The sequence below is a fragment of the Homarus americanus genome, unplaced genomic scaffold (assembly GCF_018991925.1).
Source record: "Homarus americanus isolate GMGI-L3 unplaced genomic scaffold, GMGI_Hamer_2.0 scaffold24469, whole genome shotgun sequence".
Taxonomy (NCBI): Eukaryota; Metazoa; Arthropoda; class Malacostraca; order Decapoda; family Nephropidae; genus Homarus; species Homarus americanus.
Genome location: NW_024722144.1, coordinates 1 through 22,182, shown reverse-complemented (window position 1 = coordinate 22,182; position 22,182 = coordinate 1). Strand labels below are relative to the sequence as shown.

The 22,182-nt window shown below is 43.3% G+C and overlaps 3 non-coding genes and 1 pseudogene across 3 annotated transcripts; 1 reads left to right on the top strand and 3 right to left on the bottom strand.

Moving 5' to 3' along the window:
• Positions 1-5,194: 5,194 nt before the first annotated feature.
• LOC121861993 lies at positions 5,195-5,357 on the bottom strand. The gene has a single exon (XR_006088156.1). It is a non-coding gene; the product is annotated as a U1 spliceosomal RNA (small nuclear RNA).
• Positions 5,358-12,936: 7,579 nt separating this feature from the next.
• Positions 12,937-13,051, bottom strand: LOC121861989. Its single transcript, XR_006088152.1, has one exon. It is a non-coding gene; the product is annotated as a U5 spliceosomal RNA (small nuclear RNA).
• A 7,559-nt stretch (positions 13,052-20,610) lies between these two features.
• On the bottom strand, positions 20,611-20,773 carry LOC121861985. The gene has a single exon (XR_006088151.1). It is a non-coding gene; the product is annotated as a U1 spliceosomal RNA (small nuclear RNA).
• Positions 20,774-22,088: 1,315 nt separating this feature from the next.
• LOC121861988 lies at positions 22,089-22,182 on the top strand (annotated as a pseudogene; the record flags this gene model as incomplete).

Sequence of the window (22,182 nt, the reverse complement as noted above, 5' to 3'; positions counted from 1 at the left end):
ATTGTTGGTAAGACGTGTCGAGTAAGTGAGTGTTGAGTCTGCCAGGACAAACGATACCCATCGGTTTCGTTTCCTAAGAATATCCATGAGTTTCTGATCGCGCCTGAAATTAGATCATTTTGTCGCCCCGACATCAGAGAATCTGATGTTTATAGTTTGATTAGTGTCAGTTATCTATTTAAGAAAGTCATTAATTTCCTGAACTATTCTGTCAACTGGTATAATCTCCAAGATTTAACGTCTCCCTGTGAATAGTTCCTTGTTCGCTGTAGGCCTGAGCTTGCAGAATTGTTGTTATCAACGTGTATATTCCACCTTTTCCTGGCAAGCTCAACCTCTGGTTAGATTATATGAATAGACATAGGAAAGTACCCTGATCCGGAACACCGGAGTTCATAATTAAATATACGGTGATCCAACATGGTAGAGAAGGTATGTTGTTGGTAAGATTGACCTTTCTGGCATGAATATGGAGGCCCAAGCTGCTCAGCAGGGGCACGTATATACCTCTACACGAGGGAGAATCACGCATTCGTGACTCTTCTTCCACGTCTACAGGTATGTTCACGTGTGTTCCACGCCGCCATATTAACTCAGTTTAACTTAGTCATTTTTGCGAATATCAGTGTTCATGTTTCAACATAGTACCTTCAGTGCCAATTAAGTCAAGTAAAGTAGAGCTCTAGCTATCGTCTGAACCGGTGCCAGACGTATGTTTTGTACAGTGAAGTTAAATATTCACGCATTCGTGACTCTTCTTCCACGTCTACAGACGCTGTTGTGGGGGTTAGCAACACTCCTGAGGTTCGGGAGCCGCCGATGGGCACGATGTCTCTCGAAAGACGTCTTTAAGGTGGCGAGATTAGAATCCCAGGGCGAGATTCCTTGGCAGACGCCACGGCCCACCGCCACAGTCAACTTTTCCTGGGCCAGGCGCTCCGAGCTAGCGAGCGAGCCTGTAAACAACTCTGGCCCACTGACTCCGTCATATGATCATGGTCTACCCACTGTTCTTGGTTATATGTATGGAGCCGTATTAATATCCATGCTTGGGGATGACTAGCAGAAATATAGTCATCCCAGGTTAAGTATTGAACCCCTGAATGAGAGGTCAAGGTACCAGGTGGTTCCTTGTGAAGTGATAAGAATTATGGTATGTTACTGGTTGTGGAATTGCCCAGTGTGTTATGTATTCATCTGTAGTACCCATGAACGAATAACCTGAGAGTATGAGGTTCTAACCACGAATTGAGAAGGTAATTTGTTCCTTGTTAAAGTAAGACCTGCGGGTCCAGGGTCATTGACAGTGTGTAAGCATTTCTAAATCTTACTTGTCCCAGAAATACTACAACAGTGTCCAATACAGTAATGAATATTTGGAGGTGTTTAACGAGGTAATAAGTTCTTGAAGTGTTTGATGACTTAATAAGTTAATTTCGGTTCTGTTTAGCCTGAGTGAATCTAAGATGCATCTTCTCCACTCACTGTATTAATAAATATTGAGTTAGTAATCTGAGTATCACCACTCTACTCCTTCTAAACATTGGTTCCCAGAAAATAATACTTACTCACATGCCTATACATCTACCACACTACCCAAAACCCTTCCATGAGTTCTGTTATATAATGAAAAGTCTGGGTGGTGGCAGCTGCCCCTTGTAAGTATAAAAAGTGTTATACAAAGAATAAAATGGTTCCCCAGACTAACCCATGTATAAGAAAGACATAAAACAAAGTATACTTCAGAAAGGTAAGAACATTGAAACTGAGAATATAATCTATATGAAAGGAAATGAAAAGAAAGAACCTTGACTTGGAAAACATATGTAGAGAAGCATAAGAGTTACTTATATAAGAATATATAAGAATATAAGGTATATAGAGGTAAAGAACATATAAGAATATAAGTAAGAACATATAAGAATAAATATATATGTAAAGAATGGAAGGAGAATAAGTATATTAAACAGGGTACTCATTAGAGGAATGCTACACAGAACAAATAAGTATATGAGTAAATAGAATACTAACAGAAAACAGTAGCTGTATGGTAAATTATTGAAAAGAGAAAACTCGGCCCGTTACACCACACCTTCACACCGTGATATTTTATGGAGGAGTAGCTCTGGGTGCCTTAAGTTGTATCTCTGATTATACCGGAACTGGATATAATTATTGTCAAGCAAGTGATTGATAGATTCAGATTTGCCCCCGAGGGGGATAGTTTATTGGGCACCCCCTTACATCCTGTGCAAGGTGAAGCGCAGAAGCATTTACAGCGCCCATCTGGGAAGTATGCAAAGTTCATACTTGCCTTTATGACTCGTGCATTAAGGGGGTAAAAGCCTGAAGTGTCATAGGTTTTGTCAAGTTACATAAAGTGAGAGAATGATGAGTGCGTGGGGGGAAAGTTCCCGGTACATTTCATCTGTTTATGGCAAAGCGTGGCAGGTCCCTAATAATGTCAAGTGCCAGGCCTGTCACTAGGAGGAGGGATATCTGGTCAGGGAGGGAAGAGGTGTTGGTAACAGCTAGGGACCTGTAGGAGGTGGTCATAGGGCAAGTGAGGATGTAGTGAGAGAGGGTGTGAGAGTCGGGTTGGCCACAAAGTTTACAAACAGTGCGGCCAGGCTCAGGGTTGCCAATGTACTCCCATAGGTACCTGTACCCTAGGTGCAGTCTCATGTACATAATCTGTTGAGATCGAGTCAGGGATTGATACTCTTTGTAGTGGCGGTTGTCGTCACCGGTTACAGCGTCATAGTGGCATAGTGTGACGCTACCCCGTTGCTTCAGGTGTGTCCAATTTTCATCGAATGCCTCTCGTTGTGTGGCGTGTATGCGAGATTTGAGATGACTCAAGGAGAGGGCGAGAGCGGCTTCAATATCTTCTTCTTGTGTAGCTTCTTTGGCAAGCCGACCTACAGTGTCACAGGCAGTTATTCCTATAAGTGACGGGATCTAAATAAACTTGACACGGATGTCATCAGTTTGTTCTAGCCCGGCGACGGCGGCTAGGGTGTGTTGGGCGGCAGGGGAGGAGGGGGAGGCTAATTTGAGCCTCGCTAGCGCCGAAGTGCTGTCACTGATTATAAGGAGGTTCCAGCGTTCAGTGCGAGCATACAGTAGGTCGCCACCTCATGAATGCCCGCGAGGATGGCTATGCTTTCAGCATCAGTGGAGGAGGCCCAGTCGTGGACCCTGATTTTCCTGCAGGCCTGGCGCTCAGGAATCCACACAGCTGCCCCAGCGCTGCCCAGCGTGGTAACAGACCCATCACAGTAGACGAGGATAGGAGGGTGGGAGGTCTTAAGAGAGGAGGCGGTATCATTAATCTGCTCAAGGCAGTTAAGTTTGAGCATATACCGCAGTTGGGTGGATTTACGACCAGGGAAGGTGTGGACGACAACATCAACACTCGGGGAAGTCCACGGCGGTAGAGGCGAATGAAAAGTGATTGATAGATTTGTAAACAAAGGGGCACAGCAGTAGGTGTTAACATCTTCGAATTTAAAAATTTTCAATATAGCTAATTTTTTATTTGTGTGATCTGTTTTTTTTTTCAAGTAGGTCATTGTCCGTACAACTCTCTTTTGTGCAGTAACCAGAGATTATGTTTTTGAAGAGCTAGTGTAATGGTCATGATAAGAGCTAACCTGAAAACCTTAAGGATTCATATTACGCTCAAACGTCCACAAAACCTTCCGAGTCCCCCAGTGGAAACGTCCTCCGTTTTCTCGGTTCCTTGATGACGTCATCGATGAGCAGCCTTTGTCTATGGGAACAGACGCTGTATGCTGGGACCTGTTGCCATCCATTCCTTTGTAATCAATTTAATTTTGCTTTCGATAGCTGAGTCAGCGCATTGTTAGTGAAGATAATAGTAGAGAATGAAAATGAGTTCATAGTCTCAATTTCAACGTCAGAGTGTACCGTAAATTAATTCATCGGAATAGGAGTAGCTGGACTCCCTGGCCTAGTTTGAGTGAGGGCGCCGCGGGCATTTTAACCGTTAGTAAGTGCCCGTCCCTTCATCCATACAGGTCCCTAACACAGCCTAGGCCGTGTCTGTAGGGTGGATGTTGTATCCACAATGTCTGGGGAGATGTCCGAGGTCCAGTAGGATCTGTTACCTTAGTGAGACCCGGCCGTCAGACACTTCAGACTACCTATAGCCCCCATAACTGGCTCGTCTAGCCCTAACGCTCGGCCCACGAGGTGACGCCGGATCACCAAGCCCCACACCACTACCAGCCCCCATCATTGGTGGATGAGTGTCTAACTCAGTAGGGCTATTTGTGTGGTGGAATTAATCCACTGGGATCTCCAGAGTTCGTCGGATAGTATTCCATGGTGGCTGGACCCCATGGCTGTTGCTTGAGTATCACACCTGACGACTGAGTGTTGTAGTGGCAGTTGCCCTAGTATTTATGGTGCTAAATAACTATCATAGTTGTGTTCTTGAGTATGTCCACCCAGTAGGGTTGGAAGTGTTATTGAATATGTCCACCCAGTAATGGTGTGAGTATGTTGAGCCTGAGGGCCTAGTACTAGATTTCGTCTGTTAGTACAAACCAATTCTTTCTTCTAATTTCATATTCATGTTTAAATAAACTTTGTATTTGTATAATTGTGTCTATTATTTACCTACAGTATTTACCGTTATTTCTTCCCTATTGCTTGATACTATCATTACACCTACCCACGAGCCTCCTATCGTCACGCTACCAATGGTGATAAATATAAGAGTAAAAGGAATTGTTACTGGCACACAGAGGCCCTCATAAATGGTGGGAGTTCAAGCCCTCATAAATGGTGGCAGTAGCAGCCCTCATACTAGAGGCCCCCCCCCCCCCATACTGTGTGACAGTGTATCAGGTGTTGGTAAACAAGACCATGATAGATTTCTTTCATTGCTGTGACAGTGAGTGACTGTCGAGTGTGATACAGACTATTAAAAAAACCCCAACTTCTTTCAATATTATGAGTTACTAGGCATCAATTAGAGAGTTTGAAAATCTTTCATTCACACGGAATTGTCAAAATATAAATCATATAAAAGTAGCGTAGAAAAAAAATTCTTTGCTGACCTTAAGCATAAATCAAGTACTATTTATTAACAGAGACCTTGTTAAGCTGTAAAAATACGCCGTTGTACCTTATATTTCTTATGTAATCCCTTATGAATTGTGTAAAGGGGATAGCGCGAACGCAGTCCCCCGCTAACAAAAATTGCGCACTCGAGTTAACCACATTTGGGTTAATCGCAAGGGTCAGCATCACCGGAGTGCAATGGTGAGCCTCGCCCTGGGAAAACCGCCTTCGTGATCACGGTATCTCCTGTGCCAGGTAAGTATGCCCTGAATTGTTCATCCTAAACCCTAACCTAACTTGACTGACTATCATTGTGCTGAACCATCTCTCTTATGTTATTGATTTAAATTTATAAACCAATTATAAGATAACTTCTTATATAATTCGTAATATGCTAAAATAAAAATTGTCACATTAAAAGTGAGAGGCATATGATGGAAATAAACAAGTTTGGCTTTATAAACTATTCATTTCCATCAAAACACAAACATACTGGGTTAGAAAATTTTAACTATTGATAATTTTTTCGCGTTTTTCTTGTGTCTAATTCAATATGATTTCCCATTAGATCCAAAATAAAGTAATTAATAGTATCTCAACCATCAACTTTAGATTGATTTGCCAGGATAAGTTTGTATAGAGGTAAGCCAAGTTTTCTTCTGTAGCAAATTGATCCTGAAGTTTCTTCCTCTCACAATTAAGTCGTTTGGGATATTGCTTATGTACTTTATCTATTAATTATGAGGAACTTGCTATCCAGTGAGGGCTATCCCTCCTAATATAAAACTGAACATTGTGGAAATACTTTATTTGGCATAGTAATGAGATCAATATAGCCCAGAATCATTTTATTGGAAAATTGACTAATAACCAAACTAGAAATTGATACAATTCCAAATTTTCTACAATTATATGCAATAAATATTTATACTTGTGTAAGCATTTTACAAATACTTCAGGAACTACTTCTCTGGGCGGAGCTTCATTTTTTCATGAAGGTTGGCATACACGGTTCATAAAGTAATTGTCTCAATCATTTAGGCACTATCATTTTTAGTGCAATTTATACTTTTCATAATGCAACGGAAATTAGTTTTCCAGCTTCTATGTAAAAAGTAAAATAACAAAAACAGCGGGTGTATTGTTGGTATCATAGTTAAAAAACATTGGCAACGGGCGTATCTCTTCATGGGGAAAGTACAGTGTAGGGTATGCGTCCTTCAGTCTGTCCCTCAAACATGCCAGTTTCTTCCTTCACTAACACTGGTCAATAATGTTCATAAAGAAAAAAGAAAGAAAGAATGAAAGAAAGAAATAAAGAACAAAAGTGATTTTTTTTTAAGATTAAGGAAAACTAAAAATTGTAAATGGTAATATAACAATGAAGTGTAAAGAATAGTATAATAATTGGTAATATAATTACGGTTTTTGTTATTATAGATTACTAGTGTTGATGCATAAGGAGTTTGACTGTTTATCTCCAAACAGAACTCGAGATAAATTCTTGTTGCACCAATTTAAAACTAAAGTAAGGTTATTGTGTAATGTGCATTGCTTTGATTGCAACACAGCAATCGTCATCGCTTCTCGGCCTTTTGTCTAAGATCAAAGTGTAGTAAATACTTCCTTCTCTGTGAAGGGCTGGATTTCCATCTCTGGTCTGTCGTCTGGCGGTTCGGGAATGTGCTCCACGGTATTTAGGTCACAATCCTTTTCAACCATCATGTGTTGGAAGTGTTCCTCTATTCTCTCCTTGCTTATTTCACATCTTGCGCCGTTCCCATCGGCAATTAGCCGTATTGCTCGGCTACGGTTGTATTTGTACAGCCTCTGGATCTGTTTGCAATCATTGACATCGGTGATTTTCCTGTGAAATCGAATGTCTGTGAAGCAATTGACCTGCAGCCCTTGAAAAGAAAAAGCAGCAGAGAATTCGTCACCAGGTGAAGACAGAATATCATATGAGAACTGGAGAAAGGCTGACCCAAGCTGCCGAGTTATGGCAGCCATATTCAACGTGTGTCTCAGAGCCAAGAGAATACCAGACTCCTGGAAACGATACAGAACAATACTTGTCCCCAAAAAAGGGGGTAACCCAGAAGTCGTTTTAAATTGGAGGCCTATAACACTGAGCCGCACAATATACAAGGTGTACACGGGATGCCTCACAGCACGACTCAGAAGGTGGCTCGTTGACAACGAGGTACTGTGGGCTGCACAAAAAGGATTCATGCCAAGTGATGGGGTGATAGAACACAACTACATACTTCAACATCACATGGACAATGCATGACGGAACAATGGCGATACCTGCATAGCAGCACTCGACTTGACCAATGCATTTGGCTCAGTGTCACTGGACCTCATTAAAAGAGCGCTCAACTGTATAGGGGTGGGACTGGATTTTGAAACAGTAGCAGGAGACATCATCAGTGGCAAGACGACAAGAATCCTAACAAAGGAAGGAGAAACAGAAGAGATACCAGTGCAATGCGGTGTGCAACAGGGGTGCCCAATAAGTGGTCTCCTGTTCAATATAGCGGTCGAACCACTGTTGCGGAAAATCGCGGCCGAAGGAATGATACTGAACCAACAACACAAGCACCCATGCTTAGCATATGCAGACGATATAACCATCATTACAAAACAGCAAGATAATCTACAGCAACTCCTCTACATAGCAACAGAACAATGCAGTAGGATGGGACTGGACCTAAATCCTAGGAAAAGCTCATCATTGCACCTGTCCGGACGAAGACCTCGAGGAATGCGCCAGACACAGTTCTACGTTGGAGAAACGCCCATTCAATGGAAGAGCGATGGCGAAGCAACGCTCTTCTTGGGACGACCAGTTTGGTTCCATCTTCTGCCAAACATCCAAACAGTAGAGGAACTAATGCAACTCGGGACCAAAATACTGACAAGCAAGCTAGCACCGTGGCAGAGAATAGATGCAGTCAAGACATTCATGTTCCCGGCAGGAGTGCATGCAATGAGGACTTGGCAACTGAGGAAAACAGACTGGGCACACCTGGACAACGAAATGAAGACAATGCTTAAACACACGCTACATCTACCGTCAAGAGCGTCGAATGAGTACTTGTACGGAAGCAGTAAAGCTGGAGCGTGTGGTGTCCCACTCGCGGCAGAAGACTCTGACATTTTCCTGGTGGATACCGCATATAAATTACTCACGTCACCGGATCCTGACGTCAGGGAAATAGCCAGAGAAGAATGCCGGCGAGTGGCAACAATGACAACACGACAGGAGCCAAGCATGACCGACGCATGCATGTACTTAACACAGGGAGAGATGCAAACGCGAGGAGGAGACCACCAAACCATCTGGTCTAGAGCCAGGTGTGCCTCAGGCCGAATGGGGGTTTCCTGGATAGCAGAGGGAGGAGACAACATCAAGATAAAATGCACGGACTCCATCATTGAAGAAAAAGATAGAAGGAAGGTAGCCAAAACCATCTGGGGCCAGCGACGACAGATGAGAGATGAAGTTCTGCAGAATAAGCCTGACCAAGGGAAAGTGATGAAGCTCGTAGCACAAGAGAGAGCATCATCAGCATTTGTTCGAAATGGAGCGTATACAACCTTCGCAGACTGGCGTTTCATACACCGAGCAAGACTGAACCTACTCCCCGTCAATGGAGCGAAGCGAGGCCAGAATAGGGATCGGAGATGTCGTCGGTGCAATAGAGAAGAAACGCTCCCACATGTAGTAAACCACTGCTTGATACACTCTCGTGCCATGCAAAAGCGACATAATGCCCTGGTGGATAGAGTACGAAAAGCCGCAGTTGGTCGACATTGGAAGATCATGTCGGCAAATGAATGAGTACCAGGAGCAGCAGACAATGGACGTCCAGACCTGGTGATTGAAAAGAACCGAGAAGTGATCCTGATCGACGTCACCTGCCCATTCGAGAATGGACAAGAGGCATTTAAAGAAGCAAGACTGAGGAAAGAAGAAATTATGCAGAACTAGCAGCAGAGATGAGAAGACAATACCAGCAGGTGAAGGTGGCTGCATTCATAGTGGGACCGCTGGGAGCATACGACCCGGAGAACGAGAAGCTGATGAAGAGACTGGCATCAAAGGGATACCTGCGCCTCTTCAGGAAAGTGTGTGTAAGTGATGCCATTCGCTGGTCGAGAATGATTTATATAGAACATACCTCAGGGGCTAGACAGTATGTAGGGTGAAATAAACCCAAGTCAAGATAGAAGAAAGAATAGGTTCTAGTTAGTGGAATAGGAACACTATGTATAAAATGAAATAGATAGTCAGCCAATGGTCACAAATATCTGGAATACCCAAACTATTGTAAATAAAAAACTCTGTATCATTCTTTTAAATAAAATATATTCTTATTTCTCTCTTTTGCTACTTCCATACTTAGTACTAGTTGCGGGACCTGCTTCTCGGCCTTTTGGCTGAGTTGTGTGCTGGATGCCATCTTGTACTGAATTCCCGGCCAGGCAATCACGAATGTATCGTCAAGAGGCAGATGAGGGAGGAGCAAAGGGTTTGCCAGTTTCGATTCCAGTGTGATGTGCAATACTGCCCCAACAAAGAGAGGCTTGATCAACCACAAAGTAGCCAGACATGTCCGACAGTGGAGGAGGAGGAGGAGAGACAATCAACGTCAGGTGGAGCAAGGACAGCGGAACCAACAGGATGCCTTTTGGCTAAGATCAAAGTGTAGTATCTGTTCTTATCAGCTTAACGGGGAGTACATAATCAGTGTCCTTTTTACATAGAAGAAAGAACACAGATTTGGACTTTCTAAGAGGTGAAAGTATGAGAGTTGACTATACTATATTTTAGGAGGCGGGCAGGCAACCCGGTATTTCTCCATTGCTGTGGTTATTACTAAGACCATGCAGTGAGAGGAAACATACCGGGGGTACCCCAAAACCTGGTCCAGGAACCGGAAAGGTAACCCGGGACCCCACGTGGGTGCTTCATTGTACCATGCTTTGGGATTTTGTATTTGCAGGCATCCTCGCAGAGCGTCCTTAGCGGAGCTGGCATAATCGACGAAGAGTGTCTCTAATTTCAAAGCATCAAGTATCTGCGGCATCCCAACGTGTCGCTGGAAGGGTTCCTTGAGCTTCCAGTATTCACCACAAGTTCCTCCGCTGAACTTCGGCGTCGGCCTTTGGGAGAACCTCATATTTTCTAACAGTTCTCTCACCCAGCCCTCGGACCTCGGCAGGTCGGGTCCTTCATCAACGTTAGTGGTTTCGGTGAGCTTGATGCTCGGAAGTACTACTGCGTATTCACCACAAGTTCCTCCGCTGAACTTCGGCGTCGGCCTTTGGGAGAACCTCATATTTTCTAACAGTTCTCTCACCCAGCCCTCGGACCTCGGCAGGTCGTCCTTTTGGTCCTTCATCAACGTTAGTGGTTTCGGTGAGCGGGCTTGATGCTCGGAAGTACTACTGCGCTCCCCCTGGTGAAATGTTCCCGGCTCCGCGGTTAAGGTGAGCACCGGGAGTCCTCTTTGAGTATATAGCGTTTTTTCGTCAGTTTTGGTTTGAGGAAGGTCGTGTCTCTGGTAGTGATAACACCTTTCCGCGATCTTCTGTTGTTGTTGAGCAAACGGCTCACTTCTCTCCGTATCATTATCATCATCTGCGCAGTGTTTCCATTTTCGTGTTATGATCATGTAAATAGAAGTTTTGGTGCTATTTCATAAAACCCATCTGGAGCTAAGCGTGTGCTCCACCATTACCGAAATGAATTGTAAACCTGTCTGGGGATTTTACTGAAAGAATATCATTATTTTAACGTAATATAAAACAGTACAGTATATTTCAATCCAAAGTTTCTCAAGTTCAATCTTTTACTTAAAATACTGTACTTGCAAGTGGTTTATGGGAATAAGATTAGTAATTTGCCTAAAATAAACACCTTGCATGTATATTGTGACGGTTCAGTTGTGTCAAGTGGCAGGGCAGGGTGTGGGATCCTTATAAACCAGTACACAGAACAAGGTACTGATGACACGAAAATTGGACAACGGCGAGCAATTTTAGATCATCAACACAAGCCGAGTTATATGCATTGTTAGTAGGATTAGAAAATGTTGTAAAGAGGAATAAAGATATATATTTTTTTGTTGATAGTAGGGCAGCTTTAGATTCTTTGAGCAGCGGGAGTTCAGTCTTTGAACACATTATTGGTTTATGTAGAAAAATTGTAAATACAATAAGGAAAAAAGGCCATAGTTTACGATTTGTATGGGCCCCTTCACATGTGGGGATTGGTCTTAATGAAGCAGTAGATATAATAGCAAAAAGAGTCACGGAAAAGGCCGAGATTGACATAATATGTATTAAAACTTTGAAAAATTATGAGCAAATTGCGGAAAATACAATCAATAGAAGATAATCTAAAAAGGAATGAAATATATGAGAAAAGTGAAACAATGAAACATTACTATCATGTTCTCATGAACACAAATTTTACAAATAGGAAAGATAGGAGCAGGTGGAAAGATTCGGTGTGTATGAGGTTAAGATTAGGGTATAAATATTACTAGGAACTTGGAGCCGAGAGAAGTGAACGGGATATGGAATGTAGAGTTTGTAGAACATCCAGGTCCCATACCCTGCCACATGGGATGCCCATTTCTTAATGTATATAGAAATGCCCAGATAAATAATGTCTCCAAGCAAATAGAATGGATGCTTAAAAATAGGAAAGTAGATGAAATATTCAAGAAATATAGAAATTTTGCATCTGGAATATAACTATGTACTATACAAGATATATCTGTATTAGGGATTTATGTGAGTCCTGAGAGGGACATTCCTGGACTGGGGTGGCGGATGACTTAAGTCACTTCATCCCTTTGAGATGTATTTTTTTTTATCTCAATAAACGTATCAATCAACTACGTGAAAATGAGACTACGAACTCATTTTACTTTCCTAAGATCCTTTTTTCAAACTTCGCTGTGACTGAGCTATCGAAGACCAGAATTAAATTGATTTCAAGGTTCAAGATGGCAGTCCCTGGTGAACGTTCCGGAGCGTTAGACAAGTAGTATTAGGTTACACCCGTTAGATTTTCAGAGATACGTGGCGTGAGAGTCCCCTTCAGGATAATTAATTAATTTCTTAATTAACACCCTTACAACAATTTCACCATGAACATCAGATTCTGTGATGTTCATATATGAAAAGGGGGTGACTTCAGCCACAGTTAACAATTACTGGCATCTCTAGGGATGACGTCAATGATACCTCATTCTTAAAGTAGATTCTACCCTGACTTATATTGACAATTTCACTAACAGTAAATACAATAGAAGCTTTCAACATCAGTCACAAAGGATCTTGAACGCTTCATCTGTAATCAGACATCTCTAAGTTGACGCAAAGTAAGGGTGTTCTCTCACCAATTCAAATTTCATGAACACCCTGTGCGGTATTTTGGAATACCTGAGTCTCTCCGGAGGACTCCGTTCTCCCGAAGTGGTTAGAGAACAAATATTTCAAGTAGGGAACTCAAAAGGTTTACAGATTTCAATTCAATTTCAATATTTTTTATTTCTTGATAGAGGAAGCGGGATCCTAGTGCTGTCCCTAGGTACCCTTGGTTTGTTTGAAGTCTAGAGCAATTTTTAATAAGTGCATGAAATTAATTTTATGACAGATCTGTATTCTCCCAACCTGATTTAGATCTGTAATAGTCGGGATAATTGTTCCATCCAGGACGTTGTATATGTGAGTAGATTTTTTTTTTTTACTACATTAGATCGCATACACTTGATTACGACATTGTATGATTATTTTCAGCTAATTTGAAATAGTTTTGTGAGCCCATGTGAATGGGCTAAGAAAAATTAATTAAGACTCATTGAGTTGTTCCCCCCCACGGAAATCTTTAGTAAAAGGCGAAAGATTTATGCGTTTTGAAGGGAAACCAGAGCTATGGTCGCAAAGTTGTTCAAGACCCCAACAAACATTAACTTAGAACATACTTGGAGTTGTAGTTCCAGTCAAGAAAGACATTAAAGGTTTTATTGTCCAGTGTCTAGAAGAGTTTTAAAATAAGATTTACAAGTCCTTCGTAACATTTAAGACTACCGTGATTGGCAGTCAAAAGTGGTATTACTTAATGTGGATTTTCTTTAAGAGGATTTAATTTACATAATTCCTTTAAATCTGAACAAATATAGCAAATCAACGAGAATGTTATTGTTACAATGTTATGACTGCGCTTCAACTAAGGTCTTTAAGGGCATAACTTAGTTCATAAATGTTCTGTTTTATAATATGGCCCTCATTGTGCAACCGTTTAGTCATAATTAATAGTAATCTAATATAATGAAAATAAACCTGGATCTTGATTATAGAAATACTTTTATTCTTATGTAATATAAGTTATTTCAATGGTGATAACCACCGGTCTCTCATGTCTACCTACCACTATTACGCCTGTATGAAACTGGTAACTTCAGGTCCGCAAGAGTAGCAGTCCAATAAATCTTAAAAAATAAAAACAAATAAAAAAACATTAAATAATTATTATAGCGCTTGAAATACTATCTACTGTTATATCAAAACATGAACGAGAAGAAAAGTCAAAAGCTAGCGAGCTACAACTTAAATTATTAGTATAAAAGATCAATAAAGAATTTTAAAATACAGCATGTCTAGTTGAGCCCGGATACTTTTACTCTCCTAATTTCCTTCAAACTTTCCCCTCATTTACGTCCACCTAACCCCCACCCCGCCCCAATTCAATTTCAATTTCAATTTCAATTGTTTATTCCTTGATAGAGGAAGCGGGATCCTAGTGCTGTCACTAGATACCCCTGTACAATGACACCAGAATCATCTGGCAAGTGTGAAAAGTATATACAGTATAAATATTATAAAGGGGCCTACTAAAGCCTAAGGAAGGAAGGATGTTCCTTTAACACATAATTAATATTATTTACAAAATATCTGGCCAGTATTGGGAGGATCATCGTGTCTCCGTCAGGGGGTCGTGGAGTGGTGGTCCAGCAGGCGTCACGGAAGCGTTGTGTGTGGGGACATCTTAGGAGGTAGTGGATAAGGGTGCGGCTGTCGGGTCTTCTGCATAACGCACAAGAGCGTTGCTCAGGGGATGTGGGGATACCAATCTCCCAAGCAAAGTCATACCCAATGATGATACGGGCAGCAATCACGTCCCCCTTCCGCGACCCTTTCCCGTAGACGTACGAGAAGTCAGGAAGTTTACGGAGGACATCGTACCATGTGGGCGGGGAGTCCAGGGGGATGGCTGCTTCCCGAGCTTCTCTCTGTTTGCGGCGGATTTGGGTCCTAATCTGTAAGAGTGTTCGAGGAACAACGTAGTCAGGTGTGGCCTTGTTGCAGCCAGTCTTGGCAAGGTCATCTGCTGCCTCATTCCCCAAGATACCGACATGACTAGGTATCCATAGGAATGTCACAGGACGGCCTTCATCCTGAAGTGTGGATGTTAACCCTCGTATTCGGAGGATGAGGTCCTTATTTTCCCCAGATCCAAATGCGATCCCGTCGAGAGCAGACCTGGAATCGCAGCAGACAAGCAAGGGGCAGAAACCATCTGCTTCTTCCTCAGCGAGAAGGGCAGCAAGGAGGGCTATTAGTTCAGCCTGAGTGGAGGATGCCCCGTCAGAAACTCTGAGAGACAGTTTGATAGGCTCAGGGGCATGAGGACGGGAGATGTAGACACCAGCCCCGGCCCTACCTGTAGCGGGGTCAACAGAACCATCAGTGTAGAGGACGACCCTACCTGGGGACCAGTGAGCGATCCTGGAGAGGTGGTATTTGCAGAGAATAACAGGGTTCACCTGGGATTTCGGGAGCGGTCCACCGAGGGCAATCACTTCAGGTTGAAAATCCAGCCAGGGAGAAGGAGACGAACCAACAGCAGGGGTGACAACAATATCAGGCAGGAGGTCGTGTTCCTGAAGGGCTCGGATGAGTGACCCTCGCCACTGTCTTCTAGATGGAGGTCGGTCTCGGACAGCAGTAGTCAAGTTGGTTTGGACATAGTTGCCCCTAGGATCCCGTAGAATGGAAACGGCAGTTTTTAGGTAAAACTCCTGGACACGATCCTGTAAGGGGGAAAGACCAAGTTCGTATATAGAGAAGTAGAGCGTGTCCACTGAGGAGCCCCAAGGATGATACGAGCAGCTTTCCTCTGGATAACTTCGAGACGGTTGACAGCAGTCCGACTAATGTTGACGAGGGCAGGGGCGGCGTAGTCGACACAGGAACGGACAAAAGACTTGTACATGGTGAGAAGTACAGGGATGCTGGCACCAAGGGAACCCCTGCACATGGTAGAGAGGGGAGCGAGACGCCGAAAACATATGTCTCGAAGATAGCGGACTTCAGGGATCTGACAACGTGTGCGAGTTACATACACACCCAGGTATTTTGTCTCATTAACCCAGTCCAAGGGCGTTCCTGATAAGAAAAGGGGTGGAGGTACAACACGACCGTGCCACATGGCTTTTGTTTTCGCAGTTGAAAGAAGGAAACCAAGTGAATCACACTCTCTGGAGACCAGATCAAGGGCTTCCTGCATGCTGAGGTAGTCAGGGGCTTGGAGGAGGACATCGTCGGCATATCCTGAGTGGACAACTTCTGTCGGCCACGGGAGTGATGCAATGGAGTGCATGAGAGTGTTAAACAAGGTGGGACTCAGGACTCCACCTTGAGGGGTGCCGAGGTTCATTTCTTGAACAGGAGACATAGAGCCTTCAACGCGAACCCGGGCCTGACGTCCAGTGAGGTAAGAGGCGATCCATTGTAGAAGTCTCCCTTTAACCCCTAACCGTGCAAGTTCAGCTAAAATGAGGGCAGGCTGAGCCGTATCAAAGGCTCCCTTGATATCAAGGAAGACGGAGACGCGGGCAGTCTGATTGCAATAAAAGGAAGCAATGGAGTGTGCTGTGCTGCGATGTTGAATGAAACCATTGAGGGAGTTGTGGAAGCCGCCTATGGTGTGAAGAAGGCGACGATGGAGTATCCTCTCCATCATCTTGCAAACACAGGAGGTAAGACTAATGGGTCGATATTTCCCAGGATCTCCCGGCTTAGGGATGGGGATAATAGTGGCATTTTTCCAGTTGGACGGGAGAACCCCATGTTCATAAGACATATTGTAGAGAGCAAGCAAGGGGCCGTTAGGAATATTAGTACAGGCGTTGAGGACGGAGTAGGTTATCTGATCATCCCCAGGAGAGGTGTCTTTTCTAGAGCGACGAGCACTGTCAAGCTCGAACTGTGTGATGGGATGATCAGTGGGGGCAGGGGAGGTAAGAGCAGCACGAACAACAGGCTCAGACGCATCGATGCGGGCCTGCACTGCCTCCTGCATTGGATCTGGAAGTGCCTCAGGGGAGGAAGCTCGTGCCCAGTCCTCCATTAAAGAGCAGGCAAGGGAGGCGGGGTCAGGGTGGGGAGGAGGCCTCCGTCGAGTACCCCGTATAGCATTAATCCGATTCCATACATAAGAGGGTGACGACTGGAACGATAGAGATCCCGTGAAGGATAGCCAGTCCGCCTCACGTATCCGACGGCGCTCCTGAGTTGCAAAGGAGCACCAATTTTTGAAGTCTTCCCAGTCCTCTGGAGACCGAGACCTCCGTATGGCAGAGTGGAGATCACGGGTTACCTGCCGGAGATGTCTCATGGCAGGGATACGATACCAGTAGTTGGTGGCACTTCTGGGGTGACGGGGAGGGCGTGGAGGGGTAGCGCGATTGACAGAGTCAGACACAGCATCAACAAAATCAGCGCTGTAAGAGTCAAGGGACTGAGGGACAACATAGGAATCCGCCCAGGTAGAAAGGTATTGGGTAAAGGGAGGAACAGCATCTTGTGTGAGACGAAGGCGAGGGGATCGATAAGGAGTTGATGTCGGGGCAGAGAAAGAGAGCCTGAGATGGGTAGTAACGGCAAGATGGTCACTATACAGAGCAGGCTCGGTGCAAACGGTAGGATGAAAGGAGGTATGACCGTTCAATAGTAAGCCAACATCAAGGAAACTATGGGGGAGGCGAGTAGGATCGTCAGGACAAAGAAAGCGAACATCATCATCCCCATTAAGAAACTGTGAGAGATGTGATCCATTAAGGGTACATGGAGTGGGATGATCCGGAGTAAGAGTGGGATGGCGGGCATTAAAGTCGCCAAGAACAATAGTGGGAACCCCATCATGGAGGTCGTGAAGAACCTGGGGGTCCAGAGAATCACTCTTGAAATGAACATTGACTACACGAAGGGTCCGGTCACCAAGAGTAAGGGAGACAGAAAGTAATTCAGACGGGGGTCCATGTGAGTCAGGTGAAGGGAGACGAACAGATGGAATGGTGTTACGCACAAGGGTGAGGAGGCCACGAGCCTGCCCACGGTACCGAGGCAGGGTGTAAACAGAATAGCCAGAGAGGCGGAGTGGAGTAACATCGTCTGTGATGGTTTCCTGAAGTAGAGCAACATCTACTTGATGGGAGAGCACAAACTGGGCCCCCGCCCCAATACTTCCAAAGTACTTCCAACAAAAACCCAGCAACAAATATTAGCCCTTCATCCTTATCTACAGGCTTCAAGTCAAGTTTGATAACGTAAAAAAAAACAAAAAAACATAGGAAAGAAATGCTTCTGTAACAGTGCCATGTAAATTGTCATGTTTTAGAGAAAATCTATGAGAATCTAGTTTAGACAATATTCCTGCCAAAAAGCCATTATAGAGGCATGCTACACCAAAAAGAGCCTGCCTATGTGCCTACATCTTAGCCAATCACCGTGACCTCTAAGTGTGACGCGAAAGGCGCAGCTGAGCTGTTTTTTTTTTGTTTTTTTTATTGGACACCCCCTTACATCCTTGTTTAAGGTGAAGCGCAGAAGCGTTTACAGCACCCAACAGGGAAGCATGCTAAGTTCATGGTTGATGATGATGATGGGATGGAGAGAAGAGAGCCATTGGCTCAAGAAGGTGGAAGACGGTGTAGGAGGAATATGTCTCATGAGTTAAGGGCGTAGAAGCCTGAAGAGTCAAGGGCGTAGAAGCCTGAAGAGTCAGTGGTTTATGTCAAAGCAAGTTATTGGAAGCTCAAACAACTTTCCCTGAATACGAATTCGCAACTTTCGATTTATAGCAGGTACCTACTTTGCTGCCAGGTGAACAAGGACCAAGGGAAGCTGGCAAGTGTGTCGGAACAAATTTCCACCGACCCGGGAATCGAACCCGTGACAACTAGCTTGCGAGGCAAGAGCGGTACAGCTCTACCCACAGGCGCCCCAGCTGAGCTGATTTGCTGAAAATTAGCGTCTCCTACCCAACTACAATTGGGTTGTACAGTAATTAGTTTGAACAAGAGGACAGAACATGATTATGTCTCGTTGGCAATTATGTTTATTGCAATGGTAATTACTTATCTATTTTCATGATAATTTCCGATAAAACGGTTTTGATGGTACAATAAAAGCAGGTACTGTAAATATAGTAGGTGTTACAAGAAATATTAATATTTAGACAATTGATTTTTTTTAAGAGATGATTTAAAGGAAGGGAGCGTAGGCTTTGCTCGGATGTGTGGGGGTAAGTTGTTCCACACCTTCACACCGTGATATTTTATGGAGGAGTAGCTCTGGGTGCCTTAAGTTGTATCTCTGATTATACCGGAACTGGAAATAATTATTGTCAAGCAAGTGATTGATAGATTCAGATTTGCCCCTCGAGGGGGATAGTTTATTGGGCACCCCCTTACATCCTGTGCAAGGTGAAGCGCAGAAGCATTTACAGCGCCCATCTGGGAAGTATGCAAAGTTCATACTTGCCTTTATGACTCGTGCATTAAGGGGGTAAAAGCCTGAAGGGTCATAGGTTTTGTCAAGTTACATTAAGTGAGAGAATGATGAGTGCGTGGGGGGAAAGTTCCCGGTACATTTCATCTGTTTATGGCAAAGCGTGGCAGGTCCCTAATAATGTCAAGTGCCAGGCCTGTCACTAGGAGGAGGGATATCTGGTCAGGGAGGGAAGAGGTGTTGGTAACAGCTAGGGACCTGTAGGAGGTGGTCATAGGGCAAGTGAGGATGTAGTGAGAGAGGGTGTGAGAGTCGGCTTGGCCACAAAGTTTACAAACAGTGCTGCCAGGCTCAGGGTTGCCAATGTACTCCCATAGGTACCTGTACCCTAGGTGCAGTCTCATGTACATAATCTGTTGAGATCGCGTCAGGGATTGATACTCTTTGTAGTGGCGGTTGTCGTCACCGGTTACAGCGTCATAGTGGCATAGTGTGACGCTACCCCGTTGCTTCAGGTGTGTCCAATTTTCATCGAATGCCTCTCGTTGTGTGGCGTGTATGCGAGATTTGAGATGACTCAAGGAGAGGGCGAGAGCGGCTTCAATATCTTCTTCTTGTGTAGCTTCGTTGGCAAGCCGACCTACAGTGTCACAGGCAGTTATTCCTATAAGTGACGGGATCTAAATAAACTTGACACGGATGTCATCAGTTTGTTCTAGCCCGGCGACGGCGGCTAGGGTATGTTGGGCGGCAGGGGAGGAGGGGGAGACTAATTTGAGCCTCGCTAGCGCCGAAGTGCTGTCACTGATTATAAGGAGGTTCCAGCGTTCAGTGCGAGCATACAGAAGGTCGCCACCTCATGAATGCCCGCGAGGATGGCTATGCTTTCAGCATCAGTGGAGGAGGCCCAGTCGTGGACCCTGATTTTCCTGCAGGCCTGGCGCTCAGGAATCCACACAGCTGCCCCAGCGCTGCCCAGCGTGGTAACAGACCCATCACAGTAGACGAGGATAGGAGGGTGGGAGGTCTTAAGAGAGGAGGCGACATCATTAATCTGCTCAAGGCAGTTAAGTTTGAGCATATACCGCAGTTGGGTGGATTTACGTCCAGGGAAGGTGTGGACGACTACATCAACACTCGGGGAAGTCCACGGTGGTAGAGGCGAATGAAAAGTGATTGATAGATTTGTAAACAAAGGGGCACAGCAGTAGGTGTTAACATCTTCGAATTTAAAAATTTTCAATATAGCTAATTTTTTATTTGTGTGATCTGTTTTTTTTTCAAGTAGGTCATTGTCCGTACAACTCTCTTTTGTGCAGTAACCAGAGATTATGTTTTTGAAGAGCTAGAGGCCCCCCCCCCCATACTGTGTGACAGTGTATCAGGTGTTGGTAAACAAGATCATGATAGATTTCTTTCATTGCTGTGACAGTGAGTGACTGTCGAGTGTGATACAGACTATTAAAAAAAACCCAACTTCTTTCAATATTATGAGTTACTAGGCATCAATTAGAGAGTTTGAAAATCTTTCATTCACACTTAATTGTCAAAATATAAATCATATAAAAGTAGCGTAGAAAAAAAATTCTTTGCTGACCTTAAGCATTAATCAAGTACTATTTATTAACAGAGACCTTGTTAAGCTGTAAAAATACGCCGTTGTACCTTATATTTCTTATGTAATCCCTTATGAATTGTGTAAGGGGGATAGCGCGAACGCAGTCCCCCGCTAACAAAAATTGCGCACTCGAGTTAACCACATTTGGGTTAATCGCAAGGGTCAGCATCACCGGAGTGCAATGGTGAGCCTCGCCCTGGGAAAACCGCCTTCGTGATCACGGTATCTCCTGTGCCAGGTAAGTATGCCCTGAATTGTTCATCCTAAACCCTAACCTAACTTGACTGACTATCATTGTGCTGAACCATCTCTCTTTTGTTATTGATTTAAATTTATAAACCAATTATATGATAACTTTTTATATAATTCGTAATATGCTAAAATAAAAATTGTCACATTAAAAGTGAGAGGCATATGATGGAAATAAACAAGTTTGGCTTTATAAACTATTCATTTCCATCAAAACACAAACATATGGGGTTAGAAAATTTTAACTATTGATAATTTTTTCGCGTTTTTCTTGTGTCTAATTCAATATGATTTCCCATTAGATCCAAAATAAAGTAATTAATAGTATCTCAACCATCAACTTTAGATTGATTTGCCAGGATAAGTTTGTATAGAGGTAAGCCAAGTTTTCTTCTGTAGCAAATTGATCCTAAATTTCTTCCTCTCACAATTAAGTCGTTTGGGATATTGCTTATGTACTTTATCTATTAATTATGAGGAACTTGCTATCCAGTGAGGGCTATCCCTCCTAATATAAAACTGAACATTGTGGAAATACTTTATTTGGCATAGTAATGAGATCAATATAGCCCAGAATCATTTTATTGGAAAATTGACTAATAACCAAACTAGAAATTGATACAATTCCAAATTTTCTACAATTATATGCAATAAATATTTATACTTGTGTAAGCATTTTACAAATACTTCAGGAACTACTTCTCTGGGCGGAGCTTCATTTTTTCATGAAGGTTGGCATACACGGTTCATAAAGTAATTGTCTCAATCATTTAGGCACTATCATTTTTAGTGCAATTTATACTTTTCATAATGCAACGGAAATTAGTTTTCCAGCTTCTATGTAAAAAATAAAATAACAAAAACAGCGGGTGTATTGTTGGTATCATAGTTAAAAAACATTGGCAACGGGCGTATCTCTTCATGGGGAAAGTACAGTGTAGGGTATGCGTCCTTCAGTCTGTCCCTCAAACATGCCAGTTTCTTCCTTCACTAACACTGGTCAATGATGTTCATAAAGAAAAAAGAAAGAAAGAATGAAAGAAAGAAATAACGAACAAAAGTGATTTTTTTTTAAGATTAAGGAAAACTAAAAATTGTAAATGGTAATATAACAATGAAGTGTAAAGAATAGTATAATAATTGGTAATATAATTACGGTTTTTGTTATTATAGATTACTAGTGTTGATGCATAAGGAGTTTGACTGTTTATTTGCAAACAGAACTCGAGATAAATTCTTGTTGCGACAATTTAAAACTAAAGTAAGGTTATTGTGTAATGTGCATTGCTTTGATTGCAACACAGCAATCGTCATCGCTTCAAGGCCTTTTGGCTAAGATCAAAGTGTAGTATCTGTTCTTATCAGCTTAATGGAGAGTACATAATCAGTGTTCTTTTTTACATAGA